Genomic DNA, 19,061 nt, shown 5'->3' with positions numbered 1-19,061 from the left:
GATATTTTTTGAAAACAGCAAATGCCATAAGAACAAGTCACACATGAATACTCATTTGTTTAAAATATGCAAGTTATTATTAAAGGCAAAATAAAAATGTATTTATTGTGAACTTAAAAATACAGACAACTCCAGTAAGATTACCAGAAAAATAAATACAAAGGATAAAACTGTTGGCAGCAGCAAGAACGGCACAAGGTTTTATACCAGTGGAGCCAGACCAGACCTTAGTTTGTCAACCTCAGTACTTGAGTTCTGGCTAGCAAAGAATTCGGAGACAAGACTCAAACTATAAAAGCAGTTTATTTAGAAAGTCACAGAGATAGAAGAAGTGAGTGGTAGAAGAAATTAGCTTAGGAAACAGGTTACAGAGGCAAATGAAGGGATCCTTGGAGCTTAGAAGAGAGAAAGGCAAAGTTAACACACCCAGAGGAAAGACAAGTGGGAGGGAAAAGGCAAAGGTGTGGGCATGCTCCTGGGAGGGATTGTGAAGCATGCTGGGTCTTCAGACCTAAGGAGTTTTAAGGGTGAGGATTTTAAGGGAGGTCCCAGGAGAGTATCAATAGAATATTCATCAGCTTCCCAGGTGTGTCCTTCTAGGGTCATGCCCTTCACTGACTGGTCAGCACCAGAGCAGGGGGTGATTAGTCAATGCAGCTTATTCTGAGCCAGCCATGCCATTTCTTGTCTGGTTTTGCCACTTTTTTGGTCTTGGAGCTGAAAGACACCTGAGGCCTAGACATTATCCCTAAAGGTTAATGCTTAAGAGCTATTCTCTTACTCTCTTGTTCATTCTCCATTCTAAGGGGGGCTAACCCATATGACTAAGAACATGCCAGGGGAGGAAAGGTCAGGGCAGGGTCTAAATCACATAACAAGTGATATGAAAGGTCAGGAGGTCTAAACCCCATAACTAACAATATGCAAGGGGAAGAAAGGACACCCTGGGGCAAAGTTCTTGTTTTTCCAGTTTTGCCCTTTGTCAGGCATCAGAGTATATTCACCCTGGTGACCTACTGTACCTGGCTTATTGTCCTTGCTCTGTTCATGTCTGTATGATTGTCTACTATGTTCCCTCCTCAAAGATCTTGGCTATAAATTCTTTCATGAAAAGGGGCTCAGAGTCTCTTCTGTAGCTGCTTCCTGCTGATAATGGTCAGTATTTTCCTTCAGAGCCAAGAGATTCTTGCTCTCTGTCAGAGGGACAATGAGGTCTGGGCACAGGAGATGACAATGGTGTTTAGAGTTAGTATTTCCTGAGTAGGAGTAGGATTGTGACCTGGTGTAATCAAACTGTTTTATAATCTCAATATTAGTGTGTCAAAAGCTAAAACAACAAGAATTATGATGCATGGTTTGATGTAAGAAAAAAGTTTTAGTTTTCAATAATTCCAAGTCAAAGGATGAAAGTAAAATGAGACATTTGTTTGGAGACTTGTAGCCAAATATTTTTTTAAAAACTACAAACATTCAGGATCCAGTTCACTTCATAAGTAAAAAATAAAATTTTGAAAACAATGAACTGAATCAGAGTCTAATATCCACAACTGTGTATTATAGATTTGAGTATTTTCCCCCTCATTTTTATCAAAGAATCAGATTAAAACCAGTATAATTAGGGCAAAAAGTCTAGTTTCAACTTGGCCTCATTATTTGCATAAAAACAAGAAAAGCAAATTATTGTATACGCTTTTTTAAATCTGCTTTGCTGGAATGTCATAAGGAATCACCAGATTGAACCTTAATTAGTCCCTTGGGACAAATAAGCCTCTCTACACATTGCCATAAGATTTTGCTTGCAATACTTGTAAGTTTCTTATAAATTCCTTACGTAAGTTCTCGAGGTCCCTAAACATGTCTTGAGGTTTTTCCTTTGCCATCTACCAGGAAAGCAACCACTGTTCCTTAAAAAGGTATCAGGCCATTTCTCCAAGGGGCTCTTATCAGCCTCAAATTCATTTTTTTTTTTTTTTTAATATATCTTTATTGATTTCAGAGAGAGGAAAGGAGATGGAGAGAGAGATATAGAAACATCAATGATGAGAGTCATTGATTGGCTGCAGCCCGCAACCCAGGCATGTGCCCTCACTGGGAATTGAACCCCGATTGCCTGGATCCTAGGTCGATGCTCAACCGCTGAGCCACGCCCTGCCAGGCTCAAATTCATTCTTAAGCCCTTAAAGCTTTCTGGTGACTTCTAGGGTCTAGGCATGTTTTTCTCAAACATGACATTTCAAAACTTGGTTTATAAAAATCACAATTGGAAATTGGTTATAGGTGTCTTATAAAAAGAACAGATTTTTTTTTGTATTTAAGCAAACAAACATTGCCATGAAAATAATAATACTCATTAAGAGTTTTCAAATTTTAGAGAGATTAAATAGGGAGAAAAATATATAATTTACCCAAATACTTTTAAAAATAAGTCCCCTCATATCTGGAAAATAAGAAAAAATTCCTATCCTTTTAACAAAATGAAAAAGATCCACTCAAATTTTGTATTAGCTTACTCTTGATATTTAAATTTATTTTATTTTCTCTTACAATTTCTCTCACAAACCTTCTCCAAATCTCAATCTTCTTACAACATTTTACAACTTTCATACACCTTCTACAATTTTCACAAACATTTCTGCAACTTTCCTAGTCTTTTTTCACTTTCTTTTCTATATCCATTTAGAAATAATCTTTAGGACAACTAATTTTATTTCTTTTTTAACAAGTATTTTTATATTTTATACCTTCTATTATCAAATTATACAATTTATTTCCAATTAATTAGAATTCTTAGCTCTTAGAAACCTTGATTTTTTTAGTGTCAAATAAAAAGTAAGCAATTAGCGTTCTTTAGATTGGCAAATACATTTCACAATACCTAGAAACATGTTTCTCCATTGGCAAACACACACTTTTAAGAGACATATGGTACTTGTAATAATGTATAAGACATTCATAAACAGCTTTAAATTTGTTTTCTAGCTTCTCTGTAATAAAAGGGGAAAAGTAGGTGAATTTAAGATTTGTCTAGCAATCCATATTTAACAACTGAGATCACTTAAATTGGCCTGCTCAGATAACTGTTTTCCTTTTTCCTTTCAATAAAGATTACCTCCCAGAAACTTGAATTTAAAAATATTTTCTAATTTATTTTAGAGAGAAGAGGGGAGGAAGAGAGAGAGAGAGATCAATGTGAGAGAGAAACATCAATTGGTTTCCTCCTGCATGCACCTAACCATGGATCAAATTCACAACCATTTTTGATATACAGGATGATGCTTCAACAAACTGAGCTACACCAGCTAGGGCCAGAAACTTGCATTTTAAGAGAGAGCACAGATAAGATTTGTTGAGTTTTGAAATATTTATGGAGCCATACCACTGGCCCTATAAAAACTTCATTTTTGAACAAGGACAATTGTTTTTAATACCTCAAGGATTGGGTTGCCACCCAAATGTTGGCAAAGAACTGACAAATTCATTCACCCATTTTTGAAATAATTTTTCCATCTGTGTACATTTTTCTAGTTTATGGGTAATTCATAGCTTAGGGTCATCTCTGAGAGCCATAAAGGCTTGGTTGTATGGAATCTCCATCCAATTCCCTTGGGAAAGGTAAAACAAGTCTAAGTATAAAATAGTATTAAAATGGCTATTACCATTGACTGGCTAAACCTCTCATTGCCCAACTTGTATTGGGGCCAGGTTGTTTTGCAAGAGATTAGCCTCCTTTTCTTAAGGGACTCAGGGTGAAATATCTCCCATTTGGAGAGTATGCACCCCAAAAGAGGTATATTGAGGCATTGTGGACTGGTTCCTATCTATGTACAGACAGGCAAATTCTGTACTTGGAGTTAGAGGCATCCCTGCTAATCTCTGGGTTGTATTGGGCTACCTTGTAGCATGATAGCCACAGTAGGGCAGGTTCCCTGATATCCAGGAACTACCTAGGGTGTGAAGTGCATAGTCCAGGCCCTTATGGGTGACCAGTGATCACCATGACAGACACTTACTTTGCTCAGGTAGGTGGATTCCACCACAGGAATACCCTGCCATCCTGATGTCACCCAGGTGTAGAGTGCTAATCAGTGATCTGAAGGCAGGCTTACCAACTGTCACAGTGAATGCTGGGCACTGAAATGATGGACTTACTCTGCTCAGACAGGTGGACACCATTCTACACAAAGCCCATCTCAAGCAAGGCACCCCTGCTTTTTGGTCTCTGGACTTAGCTAGCCTTATCAGAATTCCCCCATATCTTGTCTGTCCATACAAGGAGTACCTAATATCTCTGTCATCTTAGATGAAAAATTCATCCTATAACTCTGGTCTCCAATAATAAAGCTAGTGACCTGTTTCCTTGTCTTGCATGTTCCAAGGAGCCTTAGTTGTTTCCCCTTTCTCTCCCAATCTCTCCCAAACTATCAATTAGTAAAAAGGCAAACACCCAGGAGCAATCCTATGCTTGCTTCTGATTCTTTTCCCTTTCTATATCCTATTTTGGTTTTCTACAACCCTTCTTAAACTGACCTGGGTTTCTACAATAAAGACAGACTCCACCACAGGATATTTCCATCAGGTTGTATTTAGTAATTCTGTTGTTTTGCTCCTAGAAACCAGTTTTGGAGGAAATTGGGAAATCCTTAGGTAGATTACTTAATTCTGTTTTAGTCCAAGGAATGTATACAACCTCTGGTTTTCCTCTGCCTGGGACCTACCTTCCTGGTTTTCTATTCTGAGTGAAATTTACCTGTGCTTTTCCAAGAAGCCTCTAATTTGTAATCAAAGTAAGTTTCCACCCTGGTTGATGTGACTCAGTTGGTTGTAGCATTGTCTGTGCACCAAAGGTGGCATTTTCGATCCCCTGTCAGGGCACATACCTAGGTTGTGGGTTTGATTCCCAGTAGGAGCACATGTGGGAGGCAACTGATTGATGTTCTCTGTCACATCAAAATTTTTCTCTTCCCCTCTCTCTTAAATCAAAACATACTAAGCTTTCCATTCATTCAGTTTAATATTAGAGCTGGATTTTTCTAATTTTGCATGCAAAAATTAATTTAGCTCAAAAGAGCTACATTTTAGCCATTTTAAATTGATATCACTTCTACTTAAATCTTCACATTTTTGTAACTACTTGCAAGTAAAAGATTCCTATTAATTGTATATCTCCAGTAGTATTAATTGGGATGAGGCTGGGACCTTCTGGCCTGGGAGGCAGAATTTTCCATATTGATTTTAGTTGTATTTTGAGATCTGTAGAGTCTGAACAGATTTCTAGGGATACTGTGTAGTGGGTTTAAGGGTTCTGTTTGTGGCTTCAGCTCCAAGGAACTGTCACCTCCCAAGTCATCTCAAATCCTCTTATGTGTCTCAGTTTTTCTCCTCACCGTGAGGACTTGGAAGCACTAGGAAACCAACCTTTATGTGTGTGTCCAAAACAAGTCAATTATATAATTACAGTTGACTTGGAGTTCCCTATGGGGCTTCTACACATTGTAGGGAATGCCCTTTGACACCTCCACAGAAATTAGTTACCTACGAATACCCAAGATTTGCACTGGAGAGAGAAAATGTCCCTTATTTTCAGAGCCAAACAAGTTCAGGCTCTCATTTATACAGCAAAAAGTTTGGTTCACACTCTCAGAAAGCAATTCCAATTGAAAAACCAAAGTTAAAAACCAGCCACCCATTTTTGTCTCCTGTTCTTAGTTATCTTGACCCTTATTTATAGCCTAGGTTCTCCAAACACTTAGCTGTTAGCTTCAACTCAAGGATTTAAAAATAAAACAGCTCAAAGAAAGTCAGCTTCTTCTTTTAAAACAGGGAGGTCTAGAATTCCAAGGAAAACTCATCCAAGTACACCCAATGTAAAATGAGGAGTCAGTGGAGCATAATGAGTCCCTGCTGGTACTTAGCAGAGGTCTGGATCTGCAAGGTAGTTCTGGATGGGTTTCTTTGGAATCTTGCCACACTGTACCATGATAGCACAATTCAAGTCATGGCAAGAGGATTCAAGTAATGGCACCATAATATTGGTGGCTGAGAGAACAGCACAAGGTTTTATACCAGTGGAGCCAGACTGTACCTTGGTTCAGCAGCCTCAGTACTTGTGTTTTGCCTAAGAAATAATTCAGGCTAAGACTCAAACTATAAAAGAAAGTTTATTTTAAAAGTCCTAGAGGTAGAAAAAGAGAGTGGTAGAATAAATGGGCTTAAGAAACAAGTTAAAGAGGCCAAAGAATGGGGCCCTTGGAGCTTAGGAGAAAGAAAGGTAAAAGTAACTTAACTTGAAGGAAGAAGAGGGGGAGGGGAAAGGCATTGGAGCACTCCCAGGAAAAAGAGCACACTGGGTCCTCCATCTTAAGGGTTTTAAGTGTGGATGGAGATTTTAGGGGGACATTCCTTGGGAGGATCTCTGGAATATTCATCAGCTTTCCAAGTGTGTCCTTTCAGGGTCATGGTCTCCACAGATTGGTAGGCACCAAGACAGGGAGTCATTATTCAATGTAGTTAGTCCTGAGGTGAGCCATGCTGTTGCTTGTCTGGTTTTGCTGTTTTTCTGGACCTGAAGCTGAAACGCAACTGAGGTCTAAATGTTATCCTTAGGAGTTAATGCTTAAGGGCTAGTCTCCAGCCGCCCTGTTCATTCCCTACTCTACAGTGAAACTAACATGCATGACTAGCAATGTGCCAAGGGAAGAAAGATAAACCACATGACCAGCAATATAAAAGATCATAGGGTCTAAACTGCATCACTATTGACATCTTAGGGGAGAAAAGGTCACCCTGGGGGTGAAGCTCTTGTTTACCCAGTATTGGCCATTGGTAAGCACCTGGGTTTTTTTGCCCTAGTGCCCTTCTGTAACTGGATTATCCTCCTTGCTCTACTCATGTCTGTCTAACTGTTTACAGAAAATTCATAAACATCTGTGTGTGATGAAATGCAGACTAACCTGGAATTTGCAAATAGCACATTGTCCAGTCAGTACTTGGTGCTGTACATCCAAAAGTCTTCCAGAGGAAAACTGTCATGGTATTGGAAATAATAGTGATACACACTAAATTGTTCAAACATCATTTTAACTTAGTGGTGCTAATTACTGCCTAAATAGGCAAAATTTATAGACTCTGACAACAAAAGATTTTTGTCTAACTCCAGTCACAAATGCATTGGAATTTATAGAAAAAAATAAAAGAGAAAAAAATATATATTTAAATGTCTATTTGACAAAGCTGTTAATACATTTTGCTCTGTATTCCTTCATTTCTGGTCAAATCTATGAATGAGCTGGGAAAAGTGTTAGAGTGTAGGCTTCTAGATATAATCTTATAAAATGAGGAATTAACAGATTAAAATTATGAATTTCCTAACTCCTGCTTTATTAATTTTTTTTTTTATGATTAAGATAATCTGAGATTTTTGTTAAAGTTGCTGTTAGATAACTTGTATTTTCTTTGAATTGTGTTCCAAAATATTTATTTGCAAGGTAAGTTGAAAGGACATGGAATCATACTGAAGACAATCAAATAAAATAAAAGGTAACAATTTCAGAGTAAGTTGCATTCTGGTAAATTTGAGTGATTTTACATTAAGATTCGAGTCTGTGTATTAGAATAACGGTTAATCACTTTGCCTTACTTGAATTTTTGCCCAGTTGTGAAAAGGTGAAATTCAAATAAGAAAGTCAGTGTTCATAAATTGTGTTCAAATAGAACCAGATATGTACCCAGAATATGATTAAAAAGGGCCTTTTGTGTGATACATAGACACAGGAAAAATTAATCCTGCATGCTCATGTGTTTTATGGGGTGAAATTCTGTAAGGTGAATTTCATAAAACAAATTTCCAGCCTGTTTGTTCAGGTGGTTTGCCCATCACATTTAACATTTCTCATTGCACTAGCACTTATTACAGCTTTACTTTTGGTTTAAATACTAAGACTATACTATATTATTCATCTATTTAGGCATTCCTAAAGCTACATACAAAAAATTGGATTAAGATTAATTTTTTATCAATTATTCATTTTTGTTAGTACATCATTTAAAAATTGCATTCATTAATAAGTTACATAATTATGTAGCTATATCTACATAAACCTAGAGCCTAAGGTTCTGTTAAGTTATACACAGAAGAAAAATTATACAATAAAGAAATGTAGTATTTAGTATCCATACCTTAAAGCCCAACTTTATTTCAAGTCTTTTTCTAAAGACTTAATTCTTCTTAAAAAAAAAAAAAGTGACTCTTTCACTGAAGTTCAATAGTCTTTGCTAAAATTTAAATGTCAGTTCCTGATGACAGTTTCCTTAGAGTAATGGACTCTCTCTGATTTATCTTCATATTCCCCATAATGCTTCATAAAGGACTTGCTCAATAAATAAGTACTTATTAAATGTTCTTTAGTGAGTAAATAAAGACAAAATTGTTTTAATGGAATTTCTATTTAGCAATACTTATTAATTCTATGAAACAATGTATGATTTAACTCCAAATAATATTATGCCACAAAAGATAGACTTTGGTTGATTAATTAAAAATTTATACATAAGCTCTAATACCTGGAACATAACTTGCTGGCAGGCATACAATATTTGCCTATAAAAGTTTGTTTCAGTAGTTAACAAAGTAGGGTTCCTATTGGTCATACAGAAGTGAGGCAGCACACTAGTAGCTCAGAGGTCAGAATCAGCTTATAGACATGTTTTGTTTTAACCTGCATTGTTTTGTAAACATCATGTGATTTACTGCCAACATTTCAAAAATTAGGGGGTTCTGCATATAAATTTTCATTTTCAGGTTTTTTTGAAAAAGTGAAAGAACCACCCTGGGCTCATATCTCTGCATAACATTTGGTTGGAGCTAAAACACTGATGAATCTTTAGTTGGGATATGTGCTCTCCTGTGCACCAAGATCCACATCTGTTGAATTTCATTTAGCTGCTGTTGTAGTCATTTTACTATTTAATAGCACCTTTATTAAGATTTTTAAATATTAGTCTAAAAATTATTTATCAAGCACCAACACTAATTACTAGCTGTGGTGGGTAAATATTAGGCCTCCAAAATGTCCAAGTCCTATTCTCCAGAAGCTATGAATATTTTACCTCATAAGCAAAAAGGACTTTGCTGATATGTTAAAATTAAGGACCCAGAGATGGGAAGATTATCCTTAATTATCCAAGTGGGCTCAATCTAATCATATGACACTTTAAAAATGGAAGAGGAACTCAGAAGAGTAGATGAGAAAAATGCTACAAGAGATAAACTAACATTGCCATTGCTGGCTTTGAATATGGAGGAAAGAGGTCATGAGCCAAGGGATGCAGGCAGCCTCTAGAAGCTAGAAAAAGCAAGGAAAGAGATTTTCCTCTAGAATATCAAGGAAAGAACACAGTCTTGCCAAAACCTTAATTTTAATCCATTGAGAGACATTTCAGATTTCTGACTTCCAGATTATAAAATAATACAGTCACTAAATTTGTGGCAATTTGTTACAGCAGGAAAAATCAAAACAAATACAATATTTTACATATATGTAAAGTATTGCTTAATTCAAGGTTTCTAAAGCAGTAGTTATGGAGTTTATAGATACTGATATAATAGTAAAGATTCAAGTAGTCAAATATATGACATATAATTGAATTTAATTTCTAATTACAAGCCCTGGTTCTAACTTATATGAAAAATTTAATATAATCACTTATGGTCATAATATACTAAATTTTTATTTATTCTATAAATTTAGGGGATAAAAGAGTTGATAAGATAGCCAAAGCTTCTGACTTCTTAAAACTGGTATTCTTGGGATTGTGGAAGTCTTGAACAAGTCACCCCAAGGTGTGCCTCTGTCATATACAGATCGTTTTGAAGGAGCTCAGGAGAAACTTCTGCCCCCCTACCCCTTAACTGCCTAGAATAATTTGAATTAGAGGCCTAACTTATAAGAGATTATCAGCCTTGCCCAGCTGGGCGTGGCTCAGCTGTTGATCATCCACCTGGGATCCAGGAGATCGAGGTTTGATTCCCAGTCAGGGCACATGTCCAGGTTGCAGGCTTGATTCCCAGTAAGAGGAGTGCAGGAGACAACAGATCAATGACACTCATCATTGATGTTTCTATCTCTCTGTCCCTCTCCCTTCCTCTCTCTGAAATCAACAAAGATATATTAAAAAAAAAAAAAAAGATAGAGAAAGATTATCCGCCTTAACACTTTCAACCCACCTATATGGCACGGGAAACTTTTATTTACTAAACATTTGCTCTTATTATTATCCTACAATGACCCTTTGAGATCCCCAAGGTTCATTACTTCATCTCTAGATGGAGATGTCTTGTATACCTCAATCCCTCTTTCTATCTCAGAACCTCTCCTTCATGTGGGGTCTCTGACTCATGTATGTGTGGTTCCCATACATAAATATGTATTAAATTTTGTTATTTTTCTCTTGCTATCTGTCTCATTTTTATTTGATTTATAGACCAACCAGAAAAACCTTGAGGGTAGAGGAAATTTTGTTCTTCCTGCACATGATATAGAAAATAAATATATAAACAAATAAATTATTAATGAAAATGCTATGATAAATATATGAGAAAAATGGAGTTCAGTAGAAAAATAGTAATACCAGTTTCTAATTTTAGACAGATGTAGTAAAATTTAAAATTAAATTTGGTCTCTGTTCCTAGTTCTTGGCACAGAGCTTTAAAACCCATGGGATATCTTGAGTGATAAGTGTCTTTTATTATTCACCATAAGCAGCTTTTAGTCACGCTTGAGTTCATGCTAATGAGGTGACTTAGGATGGGGCCACTAGGTGGCTTCAAATAGGGTTAGTCATTCACCAGAAAGACCAAGTGTTTAGAGAGTTGGAACTTTATGCCCCACCCACTAACAATCAGAGAAGGAATAAGGATCTGGAGATTGAGCTCTATAAAAGTTCTTGAACAAAGAAGTTCAGAAAGTGTGCACATGAGTGAAAATTTTCACATTTAGATATTACCAAACCAAATTCTGTGTGCCTGACTCTTCAAAGTACTAAAACAAACTGTCAGAATTTGGAGTCAAGAAAAGTTTATTTATTGAGAAGGTGTCAACTGAGAAGATGAAAGATCTAATGGTGCCTCAAATCCATCTTTCTTGCTAGACTAGGTTAAGGGTTTTTAATGGGCTAAGGGGAACACTTATGTGGAAGTGCTGGTGGGGTAAGTTTTAATTAAAAGACCTTGGAACTTGGCCATTTATAGTAAAGGTGTGTCTTCCTGGACAATGACCCTTTGATTCTGAAAGGGTTTCATTGTTCTTGTTTCAGTTGTGTTCTAATCTTTTGGTTCCATGTGAGTGTATGTGTAGGGGGAGAATTTGGTTTTGGGTGCAGCTGGAGATGAAAGTTCTCTCCTCTGTGCATGCTTCAGCTGCATGATTTGGGGTTTTGGTCTGTTGTCTCTGAAAATCAACTTGGAATCTGGTTAAACAAGATAAGAACCATTTTGAGCTGGTTCTGCAAATACATGGGGTGGGGAGTCACACTCCAACTTCATGGAAACAGAAGCTCCTGTGCTTGGAATTATTCTGGACCTTGCCCTATGTATCTCTGCATCTGGCTATTCATTTGCAAACTTATAATAACCAGGAAGCACAAGTGAAGTGTTTGTCTGTGAGCTATTCTAGCAAATTATCAAATCTGAGAAAGGGATAATGGAACCCCCAATTTATAGGCATTTAATCAGAAGTACAGTGCAGCCTCTCAATAGACTAGTCAGTGAACATCTTTCTAAGGAGGTGGCATCTAACAAAAAAATATCTGGTAAGAACATTTCAAGATTATAGAAGATGCCATGTAAAAATAAAATCTCAATTTTAAAGACTATGAGATAAGATGAGAGATAGGCAGAGACCAAACCTTGTAAGTACTTTAAACCATGAAAAGACTTTTATTTTTAAGTGTGATGTGAAGCCATTAGAAGATTTGAGAAGAAAAGTAAAGTGACCTGCTCAGTATTTTTGAAAGATTACCAGGTTGATTGTGGAAGACAGATCTAGGTGGGCAAGTGTAAAAGCAAGAAAAACAGTTAAGAAGTTATTGTGATAATAACCCAAGAAATTATTCAAAAGAATTTTTATTTTAGATAGTTACTTAATATAATAGATATGGGTTTTTAGTAAAGGAGTTAAGAATGACAATTGAATATAAAAACTGAATAACTGGAAAGTTGTGGTGTTATTTACTGAGTTAGGGGAAATTGGGGGAGTAGCAGGGTTAGGGGTGGATTCAAGACCAGTTCCACTGGTAAAAGTCCAGTACTGTTGCAAAGTTCTCCATACACAAAAGGGTCTCACATTGGGGTTTAATGCTTTGTGTTGGTCATCTTGAAATTTTAATAATTTTATCTTTGATTTTGTGTTTTGTAAGTGAAGTCCAGTGAAAAACTAGGGATTCAGTTCACACATGGTTATACTGTACCTCTTGCTTATTACCTCCTTCAATAGGATGTGTTCTTAGCGGGTACTTCAGGTCTTGCCCAGCTTTCCCTCTTCACCCAGCCAGAACCTCTGAGGCCCTCTACCACAGTGCACATGCCCATCCCATGTTTTCTCCAGGCCATCTCACATCCAGGGAAGAGGCGATACCTGACTTGACTATCTTGTCCCCAGCTCAGGCACTGCCTTTAGGTTTTGCTGCTACCATCTTTTCTCGCCCTGTGTTGGTCTATTGTTGCCCATGATTATTTTCTCATTTTTGAAGGATCACAACATTAAATAGAAAATTAAAAATAAATCATGACAAGTTGAGAGGGAGCATAAAAAAAGGAAAATGCTTTATGTCTTAATATCTAAATGGAATTTTTATTACTTTTTGAACTGGGCCCTACAAATTATGCAACTAGTTCTGATTAGAGTTGAAAAATATCCCTGTTTTGGAAATGTCAAATTTGAGGTTCCTGGATACACAATTCTGGAGATCAGGAGAAAGTCTATGATAGAGTCATAAATGAGAGAGTCATCAGTGTGTTGATAGAATTTTAAATCATTCAGACTTACTCTGCTTATCCATATGTCCATTGGAGACAGACTTGCTAAATTCCACAAAGCATTAGTATAAGTGGGGAAGAACTTAATTTTTGGCCTTGATATGTGTCAGTTCTGCTTTGGAATATCATGCAGTGTTGTTCCTCATGTTAAATGACTTTTTAAGTGAGAATCATTTCCATTCTAAAACTTACAAGGGTTGACAGACTTCTCAGCATAAACGTTTTCTATAACAACTTTTCCACTATGAATTTACTCATGTATCCAAGGTCATGAAGGTCACTCCTTGGGTTCTCCTTGCCTTAATAAGTCTCCTTTGAATCCATTCGCCCTCATTTGGCTCATATGGGACCTCCTAGAATATGTAGCTGACTTTCCAAGATTATATGAGCCAATGGAAGACTTAGAGCCAGCAGCAAGGAATCATTCTGACTTAAGATCTCTATTAGTCTCAACCAACTCTAGTAGAAGGAACTTTAGCCAGAAATCCTGGTAGTGAATGTCAGGTACTGAGCTAATCTGTTCTGTCTCTCCAATTTAAATAGGGTTTTCTGTCTTGGTATTATTCCCAAGGGATGGGCTGGAAAATGAAGCACAGCACCCACATTCTCACAAATTCACACTGTCAGATCTACTCTCTTGATTCATCTTTGAGCTTCTATGATTTTTTTGTAGTTTATGGTGTGGATAAAAACCAACCAACCAAACAAACAAAACCTTTCTCCTAGATTACATAATACACAGATTGTTTCTCTCTTGTAGCTGGTGAGTGCATTTTGAACTCCAAAACTAAGAATTTGCTATTTTTTTCTCTGCTTCCCCCCTTCCATTTTTTTGACAAGCCCCTCCCCCCAGGAAGTTCAAATGGGAATGGTCATTGAAGAAGATGATCACTTGACTGGCAACTATCTCAAATTAATATTCAAGCACTCTGCTTAAAAACAGCATTGCTATAGACTGAATGCTTGTGTTCCCCCAAAATTCATGTATTAAAACATTATCCCCAATCTAATAGTGTGTTCTTTGGGAAGTGATTAGGCCATAAGTGTTTTATGAATTAGATAGTGCCTTTATAAGAAAGACTCCAGAGAACTTTTTCTTGACCCATTCCATCATGTGAGAACACAGTGAGAAGATGACCATCTATAAATCAAGAATGATCCCTCATCAGTCACAGAATCTGCCAGTTTTGATCTTGAGCTTCTCAGCTTTTAGAATTGTGAGAAATAAATGTTTGCTCTTTAAGCCATCTAGTCTCTGGTATTTTTGTTATAGTAGCGTGGGTAGGTTAAGACAAGGGTCATTCAGTTATTTTCATATTTGCAGAAACAAATTTTATGAATTTATTTCAAAAAGTATTATGTCAGTATTCTGGCTCTATTTTCCAGGACTTGGGTCACGAAGAAAAAGGTTTCTACCACTTGAATTTCAGAGCACCTCTTCAAAACCCATATACGCAGGGAGCCAGATGTCCCAACACAGCTCCAAATTCCTCTGAGGAATGGGACTAAACTTATTTATTTAAAACAAAAATTATCTTGGTGAGAATGATTAGTTCTGCTCAGCATTTTCAAACCCTTAAAAGGTTACAATCTGTTTAGACTGAGTATCAATGGGTTCTCAAATAAAAAGCTTTACTCCATGGAGCTTTGCTCTCAAAGGCTCTGTTTTGAGCTTTGTTTCACACACTGACTTCCTTTGCTGAACTTTCCCTAGTGCCAAGATTTAATGCCAATCACATTTTAGATTCCCCTTCCCAATCAGTCCTGATTATTTTTAAGAAACTTTATCTTACTAAGCATGTATAGTAAGCCTTTTATGACCTTGCCCAGACCTACCACTCCCCATTAGTCAATTTGGAAATACAAAACTATATGTAAAGTTTTATATTTATAAATATATATGCAGGTTCTCTGCTTATATCATGCTGTGCCAACGCTTTTTGATTATGTGTACTCTGCCTCTATGTCTTGCAAAAACTTCTCAACTTTCTTTAGTAGGTGCCTATATATCATTTATGACTGAGTGCAAGTATCATTTTCCTTCTCAATCCCTCTGTGGTATGCTGTATTTAAATTTGTAAATATTCTGGTTTTTCTACCTGTGCTGTTATTCCTTGAGGGCATTTATATGCCTCACAAACTGATCACACTAAGTATAGTACTGATCTGACACCATACATAATTATTACAATATTATTGGCCGTATTCTCTACACTGTACTTTACACCCAAGTGACTATTTTTATAACTGGCAATTTGTACTTCTTCATCTCTTTCACCTTTTCCACCCATCCCCCCAACCCATCTCCCATTAGTGGCCATCAATTTGTTTTCTGTGTCTATGAGTTTGTTTTGCTTAATTTCATAACTTCTACACATAAGTAAAATCATATGGTATTTTCCTTTCTCTGTCTGATTTATTTCACTTAGAACAATTCCCTCTAGGTCCATCCATGTTGTCACAAATGGCAAGAATTAAATTAATTGAGTAATATTCCTTTGTGTATATGTACCATTTTATTATCTGTTGGTCTATAGGTTGAATTTTTGGTTTCTTCCATATCTTGGCTATTGTAAATAAGGATGTAATGCATATAGAGATACATATATCTATTACAATTAGTGTTTGGGATTTTTTTTTCTTTTGGATGACTACCAGAAGTAGTCAATCCTGTGTAATATGGTATTCTATTTTTAACTTTTTGAAGAATTTCTATACCATTTTCCAGTGTCTGCACCAATTTACAATCCCACCAACAGTGAATTAGGATTTCATTTTCTCCACATTCTTGCCAACAGTTATTGTTTGTTTACTTATTGATGATAGCCATTTTGACAGGTGAGAGGTGATATCTCATTGCAGTTTTGATTTGCATTTCCCTGATGATTAGTGATGTTGAGAATATTTTCTTGTGTATGTTGGCAATCTGTATGATCTCTTTGGAGAAATGTCTATTCTTGCAGTCTGCATATTTTTAAATAGGATTGTTTGTTTTAGATATTGAACTGTATGTGTTATTTATATATTTTGGATATGAATCAGTCATTAAATATATGATCTGCATATTTCTTCTCCCATTCCGTAGGTTTTTGGTCATGGTTTCCTTTGTTGTGCAAAAGATTTTTAGTTTGAGGTAGCCCCATTTATGTTTTTTGCTTTTATTGTCATTGCTCTCAGGACATATCCCAAAAGAAAAATGCTAAGATGAATCTTAAATTGTGTATTGCTTATCTTTTCTTCTAAAAGTTTTACAGTTTTGGATCTTACATCTACGTCCCTAGTTTGTTTTTAGTTTATTTTGTATATGGTGTAAGAAAATGACCCACTTTCATATTTTTTGCATATATCTGCCCAATTTTCCCAACATCATTCATTGTAGAAACTGTTTTTACCCCATTGCATATTCTCCACTTCTTTGTCATGCATTAATTAAGAGACCCCAGTTATATCCAGGGGTCTCTATTCTGTTCCATTGATCTATGCATGTGTCTGTTTTTATACCGGTGCCATGCTGTTATTATTACAATAACCTTGTAGCACAGTTTGATATCAGGTAGCATGATACCTCCAACTTTGTCCTTCTTTCTCAAGATTGGCTATTCAGGGTCTTTTGAAGTTCCAGATAATTTTAAAGATTATATGTTCTACTTCTGTGAAAAATGGAATTGGCATTTTGATAGAGATTGCATTGAATCTGTAGATAGCTATGGGCAACATGCACATTTTAACAATATTAGTTCTTCCTATCCATAAGCATAATATATCCTTTTATTTATTCAGTGTCTTATAAATTGGTTAAACTTATTCCTAAGTATTTTATTCTTTTTGATGCAAATGTAAATGAGATTGTTTTCTTAATCTTTCTTTCTGAGAGTTTGTTATTCTATAAAATGATACAGATTTCAAATTGTTAACTTTGAATCCTACTACATTACTGAATTAATTTATCAGTTCTAGTAGTTTTTTGATGGAATCATTACACTTCTCTCTATGTAGTATTATATCATGTGCAAATAACGGCAGTTGTTTTTCTTTACTTCTTTGTTTCCAGTTTGGATGCCTTTTGTTTTTTATTATTTTCTTGTTTGCTGTGGCTAAGACTTCCACTTCTATATTGAATAAAAGTGGTTAAATTGGACATCCTTATCTTGTTCATAATCTTAAAGAAAGAGTTTTTAGCTTTTCCTCACTGAGTATGATAATAGCTGTGGTTTTGTCATATATGGCCTTCATTTTTATTTTATATATGTGTGTGTGTGTATGTATATATATAAAGATTATATATATATATATATATATATATATATATAAAATCTTTATTGATTTCAGAGAGAGGAAGGGAGAGGGAGAGAGAGAGACAGAAACATCAGTGAGAAAGTCACTGATCGGCTGCCTCCTACACACCCCTTACTGGGGATTGAGCCCACAACCCACGCATGTGGCCTGACCAGGAATCAAACCGTGATCTCCTGGATCCTAGGTCAATTCTCAATCACTGAGCCACCCTGGCCCAGTGACCTTAGTTATGTTGAGGTCTGTTGCTTCTATCCCCACTTTGCTGAGAGATTTTACCATAAATGGATATGGGATTCTGTCTAATCACTTTTCTGCATCTATTGATATGATCATATGATTTTATCCTCCATTTTTTTGTATGGTGTATTAATTGATTTGTGGATTTGGGACCAACCATGCATCCCAGAAATAAATCTCACTTCACCATTGTGTGATCTCTTTAATTATTGCTGAATTCGGTTTGTTCAGAATTTTTGCATCGATGTTCATCAAAAATATTAGCCTATAATTTTAATTTTTTTTTAGTATCTTTGTCTAATTTTGATATCAGGGTAATGCTAACCTCCTAAATGAGTTTGGGAGCCTTCTCTTCTCCTCAATTTTTTAAAGCACTTTGGGAAGGATAGGCTTTAAATCTATATTTAATGTTTGGTACAATTAACTTGTGAAGCATTCTGGTCCAGGACTTTTGTTTCTGGAGAGTTTCAATTACTGATTTGATTTCATAAGTAGATGTCAGTCTGATCAGATTTTCTGTTTTTTCCTGATTCAATCTTAGCAGATTATATGTTTTAGGAATATATCCATCTCTTCGTGGTTGTCTAATTCGTGGACATATAATTGTTCAAAATATTTTTTATAATCCTTTGTATTTCTGTGGCATCAGTTGACACTTCTCATTCAGTTATAATTTTATTTATATAGGCCCTTTCTCTTTTTTTTCTTGATGATTAGATGTAAGGTGGAGAGTGTTTATTTGAGATTTTTTGTTTGTTTCTTGAGGTAGCCTTGTATTGGTGTAAATTTTCCTTTTAGTATTGCTTTGGCTGTGTCCTATAGATTTTATGGTTGTCATATTTCTTTATCATTTGTCTTAAGTGTTTTTGTTGTTGTTTCATTGATATTCTATTTGATTATTTTTTTCACCCATTCATTGTTTAGTAACATGTTATTTAATCTCCTTGTGTTCATGTTTTTCAGTTTTCTTCTTGTGATTGATTTCTAGTTTCATATTTTACTCACATTCTCCATGTTTAGGTTTTTGTCATTATTTTTTATTTCTTTTGTGTGTGTGTGTTTGTATGTACCCCTTCGTTTATTGTTATAATTACACATAATATTCCTACTTTTGCTTTTTAACCTTTGTGTTAGCTTTATAGTTGGTTGATACATTGCTTTTACTAAATGTTTGCCTTTATCAGTGAGATTTTTTTTCTTTTCTTTATTACTTATTCATAATTTTATCCTTTCTTTTTGGCTTAAAGAACTCAAATTAACATTTGTAATGCTGGTTAGTAGTTAGCAGTTAGTAGTTAGTAGTATTTTCTGTGAAATCCTTGCTGGGTACTGTGATCTTGGCTGGAGATCTTTGGTTCTGATTACTGAATATTTTGCACCAATCCTTCTGGTCTATAAAATTTCTATTGAAAAATCAGCTGACAGTCTTATTGGACCTCTCTTGTATGTAATTCACTGCATGTTTCTTGCTACTTTTAAGATTCTCTCTTTGTAACTT

Source organism: Miniopterus schreibersii, assembly GCF_964146895.1.
Source record: "Miniopterus schreibersii genome assembly, chromosome: 9".
NCBI lineage: Eukaryota > Metazoa > Chordata > Mammalia > Chiroptera > Miniopteridae > Miniopterus > Miniopterus schreibersii.
The sequence above is the reverse complement of the archived record's forward strand: the minus strand, read 5'-3'. Positions refer to the sequence as shown.